Here is a 21518-nt window from a genome sequence, read left to right on the forward strand (position 1 = left end):
TTCCCTTATCTCTCTATTTTTTTTTTTCGTTTTGTTCCGTCGTTCGATCTCGCTGCAACATTTTCCCGGTGCGGATCTCTCCGGAGCACTCGTTCCTGCTCGATCTCCCATCTGTATTTAATTGGCTCTCCGCTCGGGACCGCTGTCTGCGCTTCGAAATGAAAAACGCTCGTTAACTTTAAACAAGCGATACCGACGTGCCACCAATTACTCGCTGGCTCCACAAGAAAAAAAGAGGATTCCCCTTTTCCGCGGAAAAATCAGGGTCGAACCGCGTCGATCGCAACCCTTCCACCCCCCCCTCGCGATCTCTGTTTGTTTAAAGAGAAACGTAGATCCGCCGGAAAACAACCCTCTGAAACTCGAATCTTCACGATTTTCTTCATAGAAAGTAGCCCACGATCGATTTCGGTTCGCAGTCGACGAAATAAAGTGCTGTTGCATTCGATCCGCCATTTTAGGAGTTCTTAGAAACTCCGAGACATTTTCCCAGAAGGTGTAGATTAAAATTATGGAACCTAGAACATTGAAATTAGGTATGTGTATTTATGCGTGTTTGAAGTAATAGTACACGGGACATCCGATTGAAAATTGTGGGAGCTGGATCTATGTCCGGGTTTCTTCGAAATTACTATTTTTCAGGGAGACAAAGAGTAATCGTTTGTTCAGCAGACCGGACGTCTTCATAGTCGGCGACCTTCGTTGCCGTTCCGATTCAAATTGATCCTCTGGTGGCGGATGAAAATTGCTTCGCCGTAGACGTATCGTAATTGACGCGCGGTTCTAGCGGGATTAGGCCCTCGCATTTACCAGCCGGACGATTCCGACACGCAACAAATTGATCGGGAAAGGAATGCGGCGTCAAATTGAAGCCTCCGATCGCTCCGGCACCGAGCTTCGAGACGCCTAAGAGCCAATTCTATTCTAGAACCTTGGAAAAAATTCTCGTTGAGAAAGTACAACTGTGAATACTAAGGGCTGAAAAAAATTCCGAATACACCTACGAATCGAAGATAAATTGTACATTTACAAAACTGGTCCAAGGGATAATTCAACATTACGTTTTCTTACCTCTCCTTAAATCGTTTCTCTCTCGATCGTCGGGCACCCCTCCGGAACCATTGAAACATTTGAAACCTATTGAAACCGGTTCGAACGCGGCGGATCAATCTAAATCTCCTCGTGTCTATCGGACGCATCGGTTGCCACGGTGTCTGTCGCGGATGTATAATGCTCGCGGTGAAGCAGATGCTGGTTTCCGGAGGCGGGTGAGCGGGGGAAAAATGAGATTCCTCGATGGACGTGTTTACAATGCCGATTTACGAGGAAAATGGAAGAAGCGTGACAACGGGAGAGCAGCCCGGCGCGTGAAGCGTAACGGTCGAGATGATTAATGCATTGTAGATCGGACGCGTTGATATATTGTGACGCGCTTTATTAGCCGCTCACCGGGAAAACGCGGAGAACCGTCCCGCTCCGAGAATAAGTCCGCGGGGATGTGTTTGTCAACTCCGGGCTTTGCGAACTCCGTCGTCGGCGCGGCGTCGCGTCGTCGTTGAGCCTCGCTCGATTTAATGGGACGCACGAGCGCCCCGTTAGGATACATTCAATTTTCTTGCGCTCGATTGTAAGCGGGCAGCCGCGGGCAATACCTTCCGATCATCGAGGAATACAACACGCCTGGATTTTCTGGAACACCGGCCAACAACGAGCGGCTCCCGTTCGCGACTGTCCGCCGGCTTGTCGAACGCGACGACGCTCGTTGTGCGCTGCCCGCGCGTGAAATATTGTCTGCGAATTATCCGCGTTCAACAGACTCCGCTTAGTCGAACACTCCGAGCAAGGTACAGCGTCTTACGTATTGACGACAGCATTACGTCTGAAAAAATACTATAAACTTGAGACGACGGTCTTGTCAACGAGGAAGATAAGAAAAGCGAAAACGATAGGGAAATTCAATTTGTACCGTAGTGCAATCAAAACACTTGTTGACCGTACACGTTGATCGCAATGGTACTCACGTTGGTGAGCAAGATTTAGTTAGAAAAAAGCTGTTTGTTTAATGCTACTGTAAAAAAAAATCCGCCATTACAAATTCGGCGAAAGTGCAAACGGTCCTAAACAGTTTTTTGATTGGGGCACTATCGTACCTGGAGGAACGATGATGATCCTATCGGACACCTAGTTTCGACAGCGGCAAACAGACCCACACCCGAGCGACCCCAAACAGCTTCAACTAAATAGACGCGACCGCAAAGAGACCCAGATAAACCCAGCATCCGAGCAGATCCCCTATCAAAATTCCCACCTAGGACCTAGCGTGGACCTAGATAAACCACACCTCCAACACCTCGATAGATCCCTTGGGTAGAGGCACCATCGGTTCCCATGGTTGTCCAGGTCCTTTCACGTGCAGACCATCAAGGAAATCGCTGGGAGCCGATGAGAGACCGGTGCTTTGACGATCGTCGGAGTCGATCGCGAGCCGACTGATTAGCACGGTTACGCGAATAGCCGTGTCCTCGGGTGGGTTTCCCGGTGTGGTTCGTCGGTGGACGATGACCAGGGTCATAGTTGAAGCTGGTGGAGCACTTTCGGCGTCGACGGGTATTTGGAAGCCGCGAGAACGGCGGTGGGGGACGCCGGGACAGGGGTTAGGGGGTTACGGGGGTGTGTTTCTGGCCGTGGAGCGTACCCAAGAGCGAGGAGCTTGCGCGAACAGATCAATACTGCCCCCGCGCGCGTGGATATGCCCTTCCCCTCTCTGTTTTCCCTTCGTGGCTCGGCGAGTTTCGCGGATCTCTACGCGTCTGTTTCTCCTAAGGCCGTGGTCACACGAGCGTGTTCGCGTCTCGGGCTCGCGGCCATTGCCCACCCGGAATCGAGACGAGCACGCTAGAAATTTGTACTTGTCCTGATGCTAACTCGTCGTGTTGATCGGTCAACTGCGGATTCTTCTGCAAAATAAAATTTGTCTTAAGGGCCCGGGATAGTCACGTGACTTTTTCAGTGTCAGCAGGTCGGTAACTGCTGCATCATTTCCATTCACAGACTTCAGATTGGGGACGGGATCAAGCACCTCGCAAACAGGTTCGAACTTTGATTGATTGAATTCGAACTCTCTATAAGTACTTCGAAAAACAGAAGTGGTACTCCTAAGTATACTCGAACCTATGCCAGACAGTTTCGAACCTTTTAAAAGTACTTTGGTAAACGGAAATACGTTTTGCGTTTGGTAAACGCACAATTTAACCCATTTGCATCATTAGCGTATATATACGCTCAATTTTCCTGGTCACTATCATTATTCGTTAGCTAAAAAATAGAAACGGAGGGTGTTGTTGGAGATGAAAGTAGTAATTCTGATTTTTTCTTATAATGCTGAAATATGAAGTTCTTTTACTTGTAGTCATTTTTGTACTTAAATATAATAAAAAAGAAGTTTGGTGATAAAAGCCTTCTTTTCATATTTCCTTATGATGCAAATGGGTTAAAGCAGTGATCGTACAAAAAAGATTTCAGTTTCAGTTGAGTAAGCTAATTAAAAGAGGAACAAATTTTTCATTTACCTCCTGCGCCCAGCAATGAATGCAAACATTTTTTGTTTCGCAATAAAGATTCGCAGTCTACTCATCGCTGACTCGACGTTGTAACGCAAGTGGTTGCAAGAATCGAAGAGTATCCTACCGCTTCTCGCAACAGTCGGGGAAAATATGTATATCGCATAAAATAGTCTAGTTATCAGTGTCAGACAGCCCAGTAGAGAGTTTCGTTGACCAATTTCTGCATCGCGTTGCTCAGGACAATTCTTCTGCGGGCTAGACGTCCTCGCGACCGCGGCCCGAGAGATCTCTCGTGCTCCATCTTCCCTTCTGCTTTTTCCTCCTTCATTTTTCTTCCTTTCTTCGGCATGACTCGCGTCCTTTTCCGTCTCTCTAATCTCGTTCGTGGGCTTCCGTCGCGCGAGACGCCTCCTCGTCCTTCGCCTCCTCTGATCGTCCAGCCGGCCGTCGCTAACGCGTCGCTTAATTCCCTCTCCTCGCTTTCTCGCCCTCGCGACCCTCTCCGCGCCCTTCCCAGCCCTTCCGAGCCCTTTTCCAACCCCCGTTTTCCCAGCTCGAGCGTGTATTTCCGCGTGCCCGCCTCCTCCAGCCGCTCCGTGGCAAGGTACACGCGGCCCCGACTTCCGGCAAGACGCTTCTTGTCCGCGAATTGTCTTCCCTTGACGTCCTCGGTCCCCGGCATCGCCACCGCTAACCGGGTCGCCTTCTATCTCTGAAAGTCTATAGACAGTCCCCTTCTTTTTCTCACGCCCGATAAACCGCCATCGAAATTAGGTTCCTAGAGGATTACGAGGGTTTGCTTGCGGTTTCTTTGAGACTGAGGGAATCCGCTGATGGCCCAGCTTCCGTTGCTGTCACCCCGGGTCTCATCGTCAGTTCATATGAAACTGATTGGAGATGCGTTTAAGGGCTTCGTAGATTCGCGATAAGGTAGAGTGACCACGTTACCGACAAAAATAGGCGAAAAATGGTTTTACGTGCCTCAACTTTTCGTCCTTATATGATAATATTTTGTCGCTGGTAAAGGGCTCATTCGAAAGAGGAAGGTTCAATCTGGTGCGCGCTGGTCAGGCGCTGCCGAGATTATGCAGATATTTGGTAATATAAGCGTTAGAAGTAGGCCAAAAATTAACGATGTGCATGCCGTGGAATCGAAGCATTTTTATGCCATTGGATGAGTTTTGGCACATTGTCGCTGTTATCAAAATTCGTCAGCGTACCTGTGCTATTTTTTAATTTTTGAAAACTAGACGAAAAGAACTATGCAATGGTGTCTACCATTTTAAAAGATAAGATCGAATGAAAAATAAAAAAATTGTGTCAACAACACGCGGTATTCCCAGGCGGTCACCCATCCAAGTACTAACCACGCTCAACACTGTTTAACTTCGATGATCGGACGAGAATCGGTTTTTTTCAGTGTGATATGGTCGTTGACGATAGTACGATGTTAAAAACCAAGTACAAACTGTGTAAAAGTCTTATAAAAGTGGGAAGATTGAAGTTGCTTAAACATTTGTACGGTTTATATTGTAATATGTGCTTAACCAGTTAACTGTGTTTGACGAGTATACTCGTCATGAAGAAATGGCAATATTTTGTGTCATGACGAGTATACTCGTCAAAACAGCGGTTAATTTTTGCGACGCAACTTAGGTACACATTTTTCAAAGAGGTCGCAACAGCTAACTGGTTAAATAATTGTTACTTGTTATTTAGAAGAATCGTCCGACCGTGGTAGGTTTAGTGTTAAATTGACTGTATCCTTGCATTCGGTTAGGTATCTACAAAGGTCTATAGACAGTCTACTTTTTTTCCCATGCTCGGTAGACCACCGTCGGGGTCGAATCGAGTCTAAATTAGGTTCGTGTAGGATTACGGGGAGGCCCTGCTTGCGTTTTCTTTCAGACTGATTAGGGAATCCCCTAACGGTCTTCGGTTGGACTGGGATCACTCAGATCTCGGTTTATCCGAGACTGATTGGAGATTTGTTTAAATTGACTGTGGGGTTCGGTCTATACGGGTCTAATGGGAGTTAGCGTCTTGTTATCCTGTGAGTTTAGGTTCATCTTCGATTATTCGGCGGAGGTAGCCTGCTAATAGCTTTGGAGCTTTGTTTGAGACCGACGGAGGACTTGTTTGAATTAACTGTGTCGGAGATCGCGTAGACTCGTTCACCGTGGACCTGATAATATCCAAGATCGTTCTACTTTTGAGTAGAACATGGACGTTGATAGTTCCAGTTTGCGTTGAGCGATTACGTGGAAGATTATGCGAGTTTACTCGGGACTGTTTAGATACCTGTCATTATCGTCTACTGGGCAAATCTAATTGGGTCCGGGAAGGTTTGTCACGTTCTCCGGAGTCCAACGAGATTAAAGTTCTGACTTCTAGCACAGGTCTCGCTAGGATTACGGTGTCCCAACTCCGTCTACAGGATCCACAAACTTTCCGGAAGTCATTGCAACCCTCTAAATTGTTAAAGTTTCCGGAAGCTTGAAACAACCTGTGAATCCTACAAACCTTGCCACCTAGAAGTTTCAAACATCTTAGCTTTAAACTTACTCGCAATTGTTCCAACAAAATACTCGAAAAATAAGATGAAGCTCTCAAGAAGGTCGGAAATATCTACAAACTTCGCGTTAACTAGTCTCGAAAGAGGCAAGAGTTAAATTCTCGAATGCCATCGGAATCCCGAAGCTCTCGAAGAAGGTCAAAAGTGTTCGAAAACTTCGAAAGTATCGACGGTCGCGGATATCTTGGAAGCATCAAAAAGCTCTCGAGATGGGACCCCCGACAGACTTGTCCAACTCTCGTTTAAATTCCTAGGTACAACCTGGACTCAGCTAAACCCCTTCGCAACTTCTGGATCGAGATTTGTCTGTCCGATGTTGGGCTCAATCTACTCTAAATCTGGAGAGTATTCTACCTTCATCGTATTCTCCCGAAGAGAGGAGGTCCCGCTTTCTCAATCAATCTCGATCAATACCGTCCCAATCGACTCCGAATCGCTGGCAGTTTCCTCTTCCGTCTCCTTCGCTCTTCGAGAGCGAGATCCGGGGCTCTCGTACCCTAAATCCACCGCAACTACAAAAATTCTACATCCGCGGCACATCTCGGATCTGTTTGCCCGGCCAATACTGTCCCCGTCTACTCTCTCAATTTCTGTGCTGTCCCAGAACTCCCGTATTCCAAACTCGGTTGAATGCAGAAATTCTTCAATCACGTCACGTTCGAACCCAGCGAGACCTGCGTGTCTGACCAGCAGTGGCTCGATCTACTCCAAATCTACAGCGGACAGTTTCTGCGTTCGCCTCTTTCCCTCTTCCAGACAAAGTCTTTAAACAGTGCTGTCCCAGAGCTTTCTAAACTCGGCTGAATTCCGAAATTCTTTATCCACGTCGGATCTTGGTCTCGCAGCTTTCATCTTTCTGCACGTTTCAGAACGGGCGCAGACCCCAGATCCTCTCTCTCCCTCTCTTTCTCTCTCTTCTTCTTTCTCTCCGTCTTCCTCCGACACGACGTATACGACCCTTCTCTATTTGTATCGTAACCTCCCCCGACCTTCCTTTTATCTTTCTCCGTGTTCGCCCCTCTTTCAGCGTACCCTCTCTCTGTGCTCCCCTAGCCCAGTCTCTCCGTTCCTTCCCACGATCCGTCCCTCTCCCCTCTCTCTTTCTCTCTCTCTCTCTCTCTCTCTCTCTCTCTTTCGCGTCCACCCCCGCGTTTCTACTTTTATCTCCGTCCGCGTTTCCGTCTTGCTTCGTTTCAACCGGCGGCGCAAAATCGGAACGACTTCGATATCGGTAATCTGTCGATTACGTTGTACAGGGTGATCCGTAAGTACTCCACCGTCGAGCCACCTCAGCCATTGTTCGCCCGCTTTATGGATAGCAATCCAGTGATTAACGGGACCACTCGAACGACAATGATTCGCATCTACCGGTTGATAACAAATTAACCTGAAAACATTTTCCTTCGGTTCACCCTCGTTCGCTGAAACTGTTGTCCGACCATTATTCAATTTTATTTATCAAATTTATGTCGCTGGAAAATTGAATAGCTTGACTTTGAATTTGTACGCAATGTAAATACCTTGCAAGTCAATTGTGGGGAATATTAAGTGAAAATGCGTTCCCTCTTTTGACAATTTTAATAAGTCGGCAGTAATATAACAACATTATTAAATGCTTCCAATGTCTTTATAATTTCGTATTTGACCAATCCATTTTCGTTATAAACGGATAAAATCCGTAGTCTATTTGTGACTCGACTCAATCATTCTCTGCTATTCGGCAAATTACTATGACACTCTTGAACAAGTATCAGTATCCCGATCATTCATCCCAACGGAAATGTAATTCAATTAGCTGGAGCTCGCGTTTTAATCAAATTCGTGCACAATGTTGAACCAATCAGATAAAAAATAATAGATGGAAAAGTCCATTTCTAGAGTGACTGCCGAGAAAAACTCAATTTTCCCCGAACGATCACACTCTAATTATAACATCTCGCGCAGGCATGAATCTAAAAAAGGATATTCACTTTTTATTAATGTAATGTACGTACGACTGCGCGACGTTCGTGCAATATCTATTCAGAATTATTAAAAAACTTTTCATATTTTTTGTTTCTCCGAATTCCCAGCTTCATACACGGTAGAACCTGCCCAATTCGTTCTTTCCATCCGCCATTATCCTCGCTCGGTTCCTCTCGCTCAAAACTTTCATCCAACCCCCGCCCCTCACCCCGCAGACTTTCCACTATCGTTTTAGCTCGCGTTTCTAGTTCCTCTCCCCGTTTTTGCGCCCAGCAATGGCTCTGCACTGTGCTCGAACCTGTTCAAACCCATATACAACGTGTCCAAGAAATACGTAAAAATATCACTTCAAGAAACCACCCCTAAACACGTTCCACCGTTGAAACCTCATCAAATTATAACAAGCTGAACTCAACAACTCTTACTAGACCCCTTAGGGCAGTACCCAAAGTACAGGGTGTCCCAAAATTGTTACACTTCCTTGAAAAGGGTGATTCCTGAGGTCATTTGAAGAAACTTTCCCCTTTGCGGAAATGTTCTCCACGGCTTTGTTAAGGAGTCATTGACGAAAAACACCGACCAATCAGCGCGCGGCATACAGCAGAGGGATTCCGACTCGACCAACGCCAACGCGACTCTCAGTTATAGCCGCGCTCTGATTGGTCCGCGTTTTTCGTTAATAACTCCTTAACACAGCCGCGGAGAACATTTTCCCAAAGGGAAAAGTTACTGCAAATGACTTCGGGAATCACCCGTTTCAAGGAAATACAAAATTTGTTCAACACCCTGTATACTACTGGGCTCAAGAGTGAAATTTCGCTCCAAATATACAGTGATTTCTCTCGTATATGTCGCCAAGGCCTGGATGATAAAGCTCGAGAGGTCTCAGACGCCGAGGAGTGTAAACATAACACGGCTCGTGTATGTCTCCTGGACGATACACGACGCTGACAAGTCCCGTGCCGTTGACATATATCGAGAATTCACTGTACACCCACAAATTTTTGCCACGAATGCGTAAAATCCGCGGTCTAATAATTATCTGAGAAAATAGATGTCGGTAGCCGTAGTGTTCAAAGGGAGACGAAACTTTCCGGAAAAACTCGATCGAACAGACTCGGTGGCAGCCGGCAGCGCCGCGATATTTTCAACGAGACGGTGAATGAACTTTTTTTTTTTGAGGGAACGACCGTGCGTGCGGTGAAGCGAGCGGCAAGTGTTTAGGGTATCGCGGAAGGGGATCGAGCGAATGTTTGGGTTTGATTATCGGTCGGCTGACGTACCGGAGAAGAAGAATGGTCTGGGAATTGTTCTGGAGGATTTTGGGCGCGTTGAAGGAGCGACAACGGCGTGGGCGGTGCGACCTTTAACCACTTAAGCAGCGATTGTCCGACCACAAGCAGCCGGGACGTTTGTATCAGGGCTTCAGAAAATATTCCACGACGAAGAACGTTCATAGACAAAATCAACCCTCGGCAAAATATTCCGTTGCTTACGGCGTTCGACATTCATCCAGAAATATACAGGGTGGGACACCTAATTTGATCACCTCGAATAACTTGTACATTATGCTTTGTACAGAAAAATTATTTGTGCAGATGTTACATGGTACCGAGGGGGGCATCATGTGGTGCATATGACTTCCTCATAAGTGGAGGCGTTTAAGAGATTTAACCCATTTGCATCATTAGCGTATATATACGCTCAATTTTCTTGGTCACTATCATTATTCGTTAGCTGAAAAATAGAAATGGAGGTGGTTGTTGGAGATGAAAGTAGTAATTCTGATTTTTTCTTATAATGCTGAAATATGAAGTTCTCTTACTTGTAGTCATTTTTGTACTTAAATATAATAAAAAATTCTTTTTATATTTCCTTATGATGCAAATGGGTTAAAGGTCAACATGGATTATTTAAATGGAACCGTATATTTTCTTATGCACCACACGACGCAGTTTTGTATTCTCTGTAAAAAAGTATCGAGACCATGCAAAAATGATTAGTTTAGCAGATATTTGAAGGTGCCTCGCCCGGTATAGAAGCTCGTTTTATCATCAGGTCCAAGGTCGCGCATTCGTTCGTATCTTTTTACTAACGAGATGAGAAATAAATGGTCAAACATCACCCATCTCGTCTTGCCGAACGAGTTCACCGTACCCCGAGGAAAGTTTTGGTACTTTTCTGGGGTAGGATGTATCCGGGACACCCAGTACATCGGAACAGGTTCGGAACAGCTCGCGGACCCGTCACTATCCGTGGCTCGGCTTCGCTATCCCCGGCGAGAACCCTCCCGCTTCAACCCTCGTTTCACCCCGCTTCTTTCTGCATACAATGCTCCATCTCCATCCAGTTTTCGTTCCTAGACCTTCCGTCGACCTTCTATTCCGCGTTCGTAGCTTCTCCGCTGTTTAAACGCGGCTCTCCTCTGTCCCGGCATCCCTTGATCTCTCCCTTTGTCGTGTTTCTCCATGTTTGTAGTTCTACCAAAGCCCCCCCCCCCTTCTTTCTTCCGCGTCTCTCCCTCTATCGCTCCGTTGATAACGTCACCCGTTCGCGCTTTTTCGTTTGTTCCTCTCATCCACGCATTCGTAGACGCTTCTGCTATCTGTCCGTTCTGCCCCCGGTCCTTTAATCTTCCTCCATCCATCTGGTCAGGTTTATCCGCGTTCGTTCGCGTTCGTCCGCGTTCGAGATACCAACTTTTTGTTTTCGGTGCCATTCGTCTAGGTTATTGTAGAATGCTTGCTCTTCGTTTTGCTCAAAACACGCCCACTCTGATTTTCAAAACGGCAGGGTATGAGAAGCAGTGTTCTGTCTGTTAAGCCAGCTTGCTTCATATTTTTGGAATTTTTTAGATTTCGCTTTTGCATCCTTTGTAGAAAATATGCACACAATTTTTGTTTTGCATACAATTCTCCAACCTTCTCGCAAAAATTTATTTCTGTTCTCACGTTGCACATCATAATCTAGCTAATTTCTACATTAATAGACTGGTGTTCAGTGGTATTAATTTTGTTTTTAATCATTTTTAACACTTTGAACGGCAAACTAGAAACCCCAAAAATTCCATGAAATCAAAGTAAGTTGTTTAATGAAATAAAAATTGCAAAAAATTAAATGTACGATACTGAGTAATCCTCCAACTTTCTTGCATGTTACAGATCCTAATCAAGTTCAGTACAATGAATATGTCAACGTAAAAATTCATTTTAAAACCTGCACAAATAATTCCGTCATATGGGTGACGTGGCATTCAACGTGTTAAGCAATTCCATAGGGTCCTCGATGACCACCGCGGCGTGCAGTATTTTGCTATTAAGGAAGGACATCTTTGGCAGCCTTGATAGAACCGTGTACCGTCCCTTAGCTGTACCGTTGCCAAAGGGCCTGACCTTCTGGTATCAAAAACGAAAGATAGTTCGAGGCCGTAAATTTGGCGTTCGTCAACGAAGTGTTAATTCCTGCTCGGACTCCGATTCAGGTCCGGGTTAGGTTTTTCTTTATATTTCCGGTCACGAACCATCATCCGTCTCCCCTATCTCGCCTCCCTCGTTCTCACCTTCTCCGATGCGTCGCGTTCAAAACTTCCCCAGAATGATGGTTCCCCTTCGTCTTCGTGACGCCGCCGCCTCGTGTTCCCTGTTGCCAGCCTATCGCCCGGCTTTCTCACTGTCGGCGAACCTATTTTTCCGCTTGTTCCCTGTCACTGTTTTTCTCTGTCCCAATTCCCGTAATGGGCAACGCTGATAGACCATGAAAGTTACACGGTGGCCGGCCACTTAAACGCGATCTCTTTTCGGATGCCTCCATTGGCGCTAAGTGATGGAATAAAGATCCACCGTCATTTGTACTATTAATGCTTTGTCTAGAGCACCTGACACTTATTTTCCAATTGAACGCCCTCTGTTCTTCTTGCTCTTCTTTTTGGCGTCACGGTTGTCCGAGATGATACTGGGACCAGACATCGTGGTGTTCGTTGGATGTACACGCTTCTGCGTTTGCCCTGCTTTCTCCTATGTAAATACTAAGCATTTCGAGCAAAAATGTAAAAATAAAAATTCGGTGCTCAATGAGCTCTTCGCGTTCTTATTACCGAATTGTCTCGGCTATCTTTTCAAAAATGCTGCTATCGCATTTCCTAAAATTATACAGTTGTTTCACAATTTTTTTATTCAATCCTCAACCCCCAAAATTCTTCACAGACCCCACCATCTTCGCAATACCACTATCTACCACCCCTATCTCTCCCTCCTCGCAGTTGAGATTAATCCTCTCCCTAGACACTCTGTCTATCGAACAAGGCAGGCCAGGTCCGTGCCAATTCCTGCTTTTAAAGGATCTTTCATGAACGTGTAAGTCGAAAGAATGCCAGGTTCACCCGCGTCTGCAGACACGTCTCTCTTGGCACATGACTTCTGTTTGTGTCCTTTCCATGTGCTTAGACTCGCCTCGCTCTTCACTTGAAGTCTACTTCTGTTCCTCCCGGGTCTACGGATTCACCCTCGTCAGCCAATAACCTCTTTCTCCGCCTCCAGCTGCATCCTTTTTAAATCCCATGACTCACCCCCTATTGGCCCAACACTCTTTTTCGAGTCTGCATCCCTAATTCGATTCCTTCTCGCCTCATTTCTTCTTTATACACAAACTCACCCCTTTGTATTTCTCTTGTTCAATGATCCCAGCTCCATCCCTTATCTTCAAACTTTTCCAGTTTTCCAGATCTTCCACATTCGGTTTTACTTCGTTTCACCTTCATTTTCGTTTCTTCTTATTTTCCGACTCGAAGCATCTTCCATGTGCATCTTTCCTCTTCATTCACCCAAATCCACCCCTCAAAACGCGGGATGTACTTTTCTCTCATTTCTATCCTTTAAGTTCCCGGTTTACGTTCTTACACATTCCTTCCGCTTCGTTTCCTCTTCATTTTCATTTCTTCGTATGTTCTGGTTCAACGTACGCATTTTCTTCCCTCATTCTTCGCGATCCACCCCTTAAAACATAAAATGTCGTCCTCTCGTAGTTCTTCTTCGAATTCCAGGTTTGCTTTTGCGCGCATTCGTTTTGCTTCGTCTCACTTTCACTTTTATTTCTCCTTCTTCCCCAGTTCAACCCCGTACGAATTTTCTTTCCCCTTTTCTTCTTGGTATTCCCAGTTTAATCAATCTTCGTTCAAGATCTGTTATCTCAGAACCTCAAACTTGTCCTCGCTATCTCTTTCTCCATGGTCTCGAACTCACCCCATTCCACCCCTGTCCCGGCTCGCCTCTTAAACCCGAAAATGTAATTTTCTTCCTTCCTCTTTTCATTTTCCTTTCCCCATCCCCGTTTTATATTCCTAGACTGACCACGCTCCTACTTCAGAATCCTCTTCCACCACCGCCAAACTCATTTTCCCAGGCCTTACAACCTCTCCTCCGTCTCCTTCCCCATATTCTGAAACTCTGCTCTTCTTTTTCCCCCCGCATTCCCAGACTTACCTCTTAATCCATAAAACTCCGTCTCTCTCTCTCTCTCTGGCTCTCCGGCTCTCTTGGACTGACCTCAGCCTTCATTCAGAATCTCCTACCCACCGGATCTCGCAGTCTCCCTTGTCTGACAACAGATCCGCTCTTTTCCCGAATTCTCCTCCGTTCCTCTTCCAACTGGCAGTCTAATGAAACTGTTAAAATTCTCCATTAGTTACGCAACAACTGCAATTTTAGGAGTATTGTGCTGCGAGAAGACTGCTGAAACATTAACTGAAACTTCTGTTCCGTACCTACAGACTCTGTTTACATTATTCATCTCATGTCACTCATTCTTCCATGTCCTACACTACTCCCTAACCCCTGCTTCTTAACACTGGGCTTACAGAGCACTAAAAGTCACTATTTTACATCACTTTGTAAGAAATAACGAGAATGTGTCTATGCAAATTTTTTGCCATTTTTTAAATAATATATTCCCAAAGAACTACATTCGTTGAATACTTGATCCATCTTTACCCGTAAATCCAGCGTTAATATTAATAGCACAATAATTGTCTGTACTAGTATCTAATAATATCAATTATTCGCCCTAGTCTGATACTAACGTTATAACTAGGCAGCGGACTTTTATGCGAAATAAAAATTTTCTACCCGAATTGCAACAAACTTGAATGAAATAGATGTTCTTTCTTAATATGTTTAATAGGTTGGTAATAATGCAAAAATATTTTTAAATACTTCGAATGTTGTCGCTGTTTCATTTTTGCCATAAGCGCATAAAATCCGCTGTCTGGTTATAGCCACCTTAAATCCTACTTATTGTCTCTATTTATTCTTTCGTTCCGTACATTGTTGTGTAAAGCGGGAATTTCTCTTTCCCGGAAAGCAGGGTATATGTTCAAAATAAACAGAAACATTTATTCCGGGAAAGATTTCCTGCAAATGTTTGCCAAGTAGGCAGATCTGAAGTTGGAACCTTGAATCGTTCCATCCTACGAAATCGTGCTTGATTGAGCACTCAGCTTTCTTGCAGCGCGAGCAGGAGAAAGCAATGATAACCTGGGTTCTCGTCTATTTCCAACCACTGTTCAAATCCTTAATAACATGTATCCCTAACTTTTATATTCTACCCTTAAATGCTCATTTCCCAGGTCGGTTAATGCCACCCAAAAGAAAACTCGGAAATGTTGATAAAATAATATATTCCCAATCAAAAGGTTCCGTCAAACACAAAATCACTGTTAAAACAGTGCTCCTAGCGTTCAATTAAAGTACGATCGAGTCGAATTTTTCAAAGCGAACTTAGAACAGAAAGGGAACGATCGAAAAGTTCGATGAACAGCTTTTATTTATAAAAGTTAACAGTTTCATTCGATCCCTGCTCCCCTGGCTCATCTCCTACGCGATGTGGACTCAGAATTTCTCTCCCTGAAACTTCTCCGCACACATTCCTAATTCCAGCCTGCTTTCGACCTCCCTGCCCCTCGAAACGCTGTCCCCTCCATCCCGTTCATCTCACCCTCTTCACCCCCCTCCCCCAATTTTCGCTTACTCTCTCAAATTCTGTATGTTTCGGCTTTCTCTCTTGTTCGTTCTCCCTGCTCTGTCGCTCTTTCTCTCGTTTCCTCTGGATCCCGTGCATTCTCTCTGGATAGGATTCTTTCTCTCTTTCCCTCTTAGTCTCCCTTGCTCTTTCTCTCTCTTCCCCTTTAGCGTCACTCTCAGTCTTTCCCTCTGGATCTCCCTCCTCGCTCCCCCCCACCTTCCTTCTCTTTCCCTTTCCGTCTTTCCCAGGCTCTCATTCAATCTCTCTCGCTCCCGCTCGATCTCCCTCGCTCACCGGATCTCTCACGCTATTTCTCTCGCGCTCACCGGATCTCTTGCTCGCTTGTTCTCTCGGTGCCTCGTTGCTCCCCGCCCCCGGAAACAGCTTCCGTCCTCGTCTCTCGCCCTCTGCGACACGACCCCCTGGCAAGGTGGCGGTCCAGCGCGCAGATCGTGTCGGCCGCACGGGATGCTGAGTCCGGCGTAGGATCAGTCGTACGCCTGGCTCCCATCCGTCGACGTCTACCGCGTTCGTCGAGACGTCGATAGCGTCCGCGTGCCGACTCGCAGAACAGGTCTTCTACTTCGTCGTCGGACGTTCACGCGCGTCCATTCCACCCCCTCCCGCCCGGCAGTTGTCACCCCCTCACAGTTTACCCTCCCGCGACTTGTCCTCTTGCGTTTCATCCCCTTGCAACTCGTGACTCGTCTTCGTGATTCGTCCTTGTGATTCGTCCTCGTCCTCGTGATTTACCCGGCTAGTTCGAGACGGATCCGTCGAACCCCGTGCGACAGTGACTCTCTCGGACCCGGAGCGAATCGAACCGCCATGGGGATTCTCACGTGAGAGGCGTGTTCTTCCGGGGTAAGTCGCCATCGTCACCCACCCCTGTCTCTCACTCTCTCTCTCTCTCTCTCTCTCTCTGTCTCTCTTTCTCTCTCGCTCTTCTTCTTCTTCCTCTGCGTGGAAGGGTCTATTCCTGTGCTTCGACCCGTTGGATTTCGGGCAACCAGGACGACGCTTCGGACGTGCAGGCTTCGCGGGGTCGGTATCGAGGCTATGGGGTGGGGGTAGTCGCGCGAGGAGGCGAGGGGTTGTGGTGTTGCTGGTTTTCGGAATGATCAGTTTTGGAAATCTTTTTGGCTGTTTTGATATTTGGAGAGCGTTAGGAGAAGCTTGCCCGCGTTGCAGGGGGAGCGTAGGGTTTATGGGGTGAATCGCGACGATGGGGGTTGAGAGAATTGTTGTGGAGGCTGCGAGGGATTTTTGGAAGTTGTATTTGGCATATTGTAGCGAGGCGTTTTGATGTTTACGTTTAGAATTGTGAGAGGTTTACAGAGATTTAGGGAGTTTGTAGAATTGGGGTGAATTGCGATGGTTGAAGCAAGTGTGTTGATTGTGAGGGATTTTTGGAAGTTGTATTTGGTATATCGAAGCAAGGGATTTTGATGTTTACATTCAAAATTGCGAGAGGTTTGCCAAAAATTACAGAGTTTGTAGGATTAGGTGAATAATGGGGGTTGAGAGGATGTTGGTGGTGGTTATTGACAAGATGATGTTTAATATTTATATTGAGTGTAGTGGTACGTTTGCAAAAATTTTCATACATAGTTTATTCGATGAGGGTGAGTCATGAGGGTTGAGAAGACGCGGTGGTCGTCATGGGAGATCTTTTGGAAATTAGTGAGCACAGTTAGGATCAATTTCTAATGGCGAGGGGGTTGTAAGGAATTGTACGGTTTATGGTGGGGGTTAATGGTGCACTGGGGTTGGAGAGAATTATGGTGGTGGTCAGGGGAAGGTTTAGATTTCTTCGGTTTTCTTAAGTATTCATTTCTTTATTAGTAAGATTGGATGTTGCGTTGTAAAATGGCAACATAAACCATCGAAGATAAATGTGTAACCAATTTTTACAAGTGTTTATGGGGTGCTTGAGGCACTGAGATGGCATTTGAAATTTTACCACTAGCGGCTACAATCTTGCATCAAATAATATTTAATGTAGTATTTTATGTATTATTGACAGGGGTAACGATGTTAGGTGGGAATGCATGATCTGTAACGAATAGTACTGTTCGCCTGTTAATGTTTTTCACAAAATTGTTCGCTGCAATGTCCACGACTTTTTTTTAACTAAGAAAATATTGGCATCTGGCGAACGGTTTCCGAAAAATGGCACTGGTGAACCCATGGGGATTCGGCGAAGTGGTGGAGACGATGAGTCACGCGACCTAGGGTGGATTCTTTTCATTGGAAATAGACATTGAATGTGGTGTATTGTCGAGCCCCAGGATCTCTATCGCGATGTTGTTTTTGTTTCGAATAAAATTCAATGGGCCGAGTTCACAAAGCCAAGTAGTTTTGCTTGCACTTTGCAGGACGGAAATATTCAAAGTGGTGCATTAATAAACATGAGGATTAATGAAATTTAAATTCGCGTAAGAGTTCATGTTTTTCTACTAGAGAATGAAAGTATTGCGTCGTTCTCTTTTCACCAAAAAGGACTCCAGCAAATCGAATTCTATGACTGGAGAGCATGAGAAACTAGCTTTTCCCGTCAATAGAACGCGAAAGACACCGCGCTCTCGTCTACTGAAAAATGAACGAATCGCTGTTCTGCAAGGTAAAAAGCACAACGAGCCAATTCCTTCAAGTAAATAATGAAAGGCGCCATTGTTCCTTTAAAAAACGAAAGGTGAACACAATTTCTTTTCAAAGGTAAACCATTCTTTTTACAAAGACCATATAAATCTAATAATCTTCTATGAACGGGGGAACCCGTTGATCTCCAACTAACAGAGGAATGCATTTGTTCCGCGATAAGAAAGCATAGCCTCCGTTTGATCAAAAACTAAAGACATCCTGAAGACATTACAAAAGATCCTTATGCTATTAATTCTACACTTTTCATTCAAACAAATGAACTTCCTCAGTTCTCCTACCAGAGCTCCAATTTGTTCGCAAATTCTGTTCTGCGATATTCTAAATAATTCGTCCTTGACTAAAAGAGTTCTTCATGAACTCTACATTTTTTTATTCGAACAAAGAACAGTCGATTCTTCCGGGGGCTCCAATTTTGTTTCGTAAAAATCTGAAGTCTTCAACAAATGATGTCCCGGAAAAATTTAAAGCGCACAATTTCTACCCCTCAACAAAAAAAAAATAGAAAACCCCACATAGGCCGTAGACGAGAGCGAGTCGACTGTAAAGCCGGTATTCAACAAACAGGATTTTAAAAACCTCTTACTCCCTGGGTCCCGAAATCTTCTATTCAGCCCCATCGACTCCGGTACACCCTATTTACTCGGCATCGGTTGCAAAATCCCCCATTCAGTCAGAAAAAATCCCTAAACAGAGCCCTCCCTGTTCAAATGACCAATCGTGGGTCTTTGGCCCGAGGCACGTTGTTTCAAGGGACCCGATTATTGCTCGCTCATTTCGGTTCCGGCTCGAGTTTCGTCCTCCGAAGTACCAGAAACAATGAACCCCCTCCCCTCCCCTTCCGCGCCACCGTCCCCGTGATTCCGTAGCTGCGTGTCTTCCTCGGAGCCGGAAGATCATCCGCAATCGAGGAGGATATCTTTCAGCGGGCCCGGGAAAACACGGAAAAAGGAAAAACCCGAGGAATGTTACGATAATCGCGCAGCCTGGCGAGCGAATTTTCTTCGAAAGGAAACAGACCGTCGGGTCCTTAAACTTATTCCCCGGACGAGTCATTTAACCCTCGACGGCGTCTTCGTCCCTTCCGCAACCACCCCCGCACCGTTCCTTAATCTCTTCAGAGTCGCTCTCGCAGTGTACAGCGCTCTGAAACGCTTTTCATCCATTCCAATTCACCCGCGTTTTCTACAAATTTATAACGAGACCGGTCTCTCTCTTTTCTCTCTCTCTCTCTCTCTCTCTCTTGCTCTCTCCGGATCTCGCTCCGGCTCTCCACCACCCCCTACACCGGTATTTATTCTTGTCTCCGCGGCCGTTTCCGCTCGTTAATTTTTTTCGTTACACTTAATTAGTAAGCGATTTCAGTAACCAACTACCGACCCCTGTCACCGCCGCCGGCAAGCTTTGTTCCCGGACAATTATACCTGAAACGTTTACAAGCGTTACGCAAGTTTTACCGTGTATTCCTTGTTTCTCTTTATTTCACGGCGTGGTCGGCTGCACACGCGTTACGTGGCAGTATGCGGATCTAAAACGAGGCAGAAATTGCCGTTCGAAGACTGGGAGTAGCTAAATTTGATCCGAATAAGACGAATTTTGAGTAATTACTACTCTCTTTATTGTTACTTATGTTTAGACTGCAGACTTTTAGGGTAAATTAAAATTGTCTGGAGCTGTATAGGCGTTTATTTCTTGTCTTCGAATTTTTAATTAGTTGGAAATAATACCACGATATTTTTATATTGTTTACATGCTCTTACTGTTTGTATTCGATCTACTTATTTTTTTTTTACAAATGCATGTTCATTTATCACCACTTCATCTGATCAGAATGATCTAGTTGATTTATTTCTTTAAATATTCTTCATCTCCTATTTGCTATAGAAATTCTCCTTGTTGCGCATAAGGAAACTTATAAAGTACAATTTTAATGAGATCGAAGGGGGAAACTTTTTAATTCCAGTTCTAAGTATTTAACGATTTCATTAAAACGTTGGTTGAAAACATTCGCTTGATCCGCAAGGGCTGTTCGCATCATAAAAAACACTAAAAAAGCAAAGAAATTACACAACATTTCTACCAAGATTTTCTACCTTAACTTTCTGGAAAAGTTGAACATTTGATGCCGGCACTAAACATTTAATATTCACGTTAAACATTTACCACTCACTCCTGTACGGTATTGAAATATTCAATACTACCAGTGGCTAGTTTGAATTTATATAAAAATTCATTGTGGAGCTTACACAAATAATGAGTCACCTCGATTGTCGTTTAAACCTTGAACGGCGGAGCTTGCGTCTATTTTGACCCAAACCTAAAAAACCGCCACTTTACTGCTCAGCCTTTGGTAAAAAATTGAATTTGAATGTTTAAAACAGATAGAAAGTTTAGACGTGTCTGAAAAAGGTACATTGACAAAACATGTTTGAAAAGAAATTGATGAATACCGCTGTAAATGATCCTGAGGAATATCAACCGTAAAATCATGAAAATATTCCGCCATTGGATGGTTAATTCGCAAGAGTAGGGGCGTAATCATTTTCATGCATCATTTTCATTCACAGAAATTATTTAGAAAGTTTGTATACAGGTATTTCACGTGACAATAAATAAAAGATTGTTCAAAAAGACTGTGCTCTTACTGCCGTAAAAGATGCGTATATATAGTCACTTTAAATAATTTTTTGATCGCGTTGTATGGGAGTCTGCGGTATAGAAAATTCTTCGAGTGGAAAAATAGCTTTTTTTATCGATCGTGTCCGCAGTAAAATGCGCATCGAAGGAAGAGCGGTTGCATATCAACGGTCTAGCGCAGACCAGATAATTTTGATTGGTTACTTTTGTAGCAAAGATAGATCAGCGAGAAATTGATCGTTTGCTCGGAGCCGATCGGCAATTGGTAGCGGCGTGGGTTAATTTATTGATTGTCGGTTTTCCGTGTTTGGAGAGTTTAATGCGATGTTTCTGATTGGGGCAGAATATGTAAACACCGCTCGTGCTCGTTTTAATTGGTTTGTAAATGAGAATGGTGGATCATCTGTGGAACGGAAACCGTTGAAAAAGGAAATCTTGATGGCTGGCACAACTGAATGGGATTCGTTTTAACCTTTGCGCCTAGCGCTGCCGCATACATACATAATCCTCTAGCGTTTCGTTTACAGTCGTTTTAACGGCAACGACAGAATAATGCGCCCCTCGCGGTCGATTCGGTCGCGATTACGCCGCCGGAAACTTTATGCGTTTATGACGTATAGAAATGTTCAGGGAAAATTTATGATACGCTGGACTCAATCGAACGCGGCGCTCGTTCAATCTAGTTTTCATTTACCGGGAGCATTGACGCAGCTCATTTAATCTCGCTCGCGTTCATCTCGTTTATGAAAATGCAACTTCGCATAAAATTTTCTAGTGATCCCGCTAGCATTTTCTTTCATAAAAACCCTCTTTTTTATATTGGATCCGTATTCGTCTGGTTTTTCGGTGGATAATTTGTATTCATCAACGTTACTCAAAATGGCGCGCATCGGTTCCGCTCTCATGTTCATTTCAATGTTCCGCTGTTCGTACTTCGCCGAGATATGCACTTATTTCTCCGAGTTTACACGCAACGTTTCCGGGTCTTTGAATTGTTTAATCCTCTTCGATTGATGCAAGTACATTCTTGAGCACACCGGAAACGCTGGAAAAAATCGATGTTGCAGTTTCGCCTCGCGGCTTTTCGGGTTTCCGATTACGGA

General features: G+C 45.0%; 1 protein-coding gene, 1 long non-coding RNA gene and 1 other non-coding gene across 3 annotated transcripts in view; 1 reads left to right on the forward strand and 2 right to left on the reverse strand.

Moving 5' to 3' along the window:
- Positions 1-4881: 4881 nt before the first annotated feature.
- LOC143353893 (5S ribosomal RNA) lies at positions 4882-5001 on the reverse strand. The gene has a single exon (XR_013082224.1). It is a non-coding gene; the product is annotated as a 5S ribosomal RNA (ribosomal RNA).
- A 7380-nt stretch (positions 5002-12381) lies between these two features.
- On the reverse strand, positions 12382-15648 carry LOC143353486 (uncharacterized). Its single transcript, XR_013082154.1, has 2 exons — positions 15444-15648; positions 12382-13762 (listed from the first exon to the last, which is right to left on the reverse strand). It is a non-coding gene; the product is annotated as an uncharacterized LOC143353486 (long non-coding RNA).
- Positions 15649-15826: 178 nt separating this feature from the next.
- LOC143353479 (high-affinity choline transporter 1) overlaps positions 15827-21518 on the forward strand; it is a 28340-nt gene continuing 22648 nt past the window's right edge. Inside the window, exon 1 of the mRNA XM_076786857.1 lies at positions 15827-15981. The gene's annotated coding sequence lies outside the window, so the exon portion shown is untranslated. The remainder of the gene's footprint in view (positions 15982-21518) is intronic.

Source organism: Halictus rubicundus, chromosome 4, assembly GCF_050948215.1.
Source record: "Halictus rubicundus isolate RS-2024b chromosome 4, iyHalRubi1_principal, whole genome shotgun sequence".
Lineage (NCBI taxonomy): Eukaryota > Metazoa > Arthropoda > Insecta > Hymenoptera > Halictidae > Halictus > Halictus rubicundus.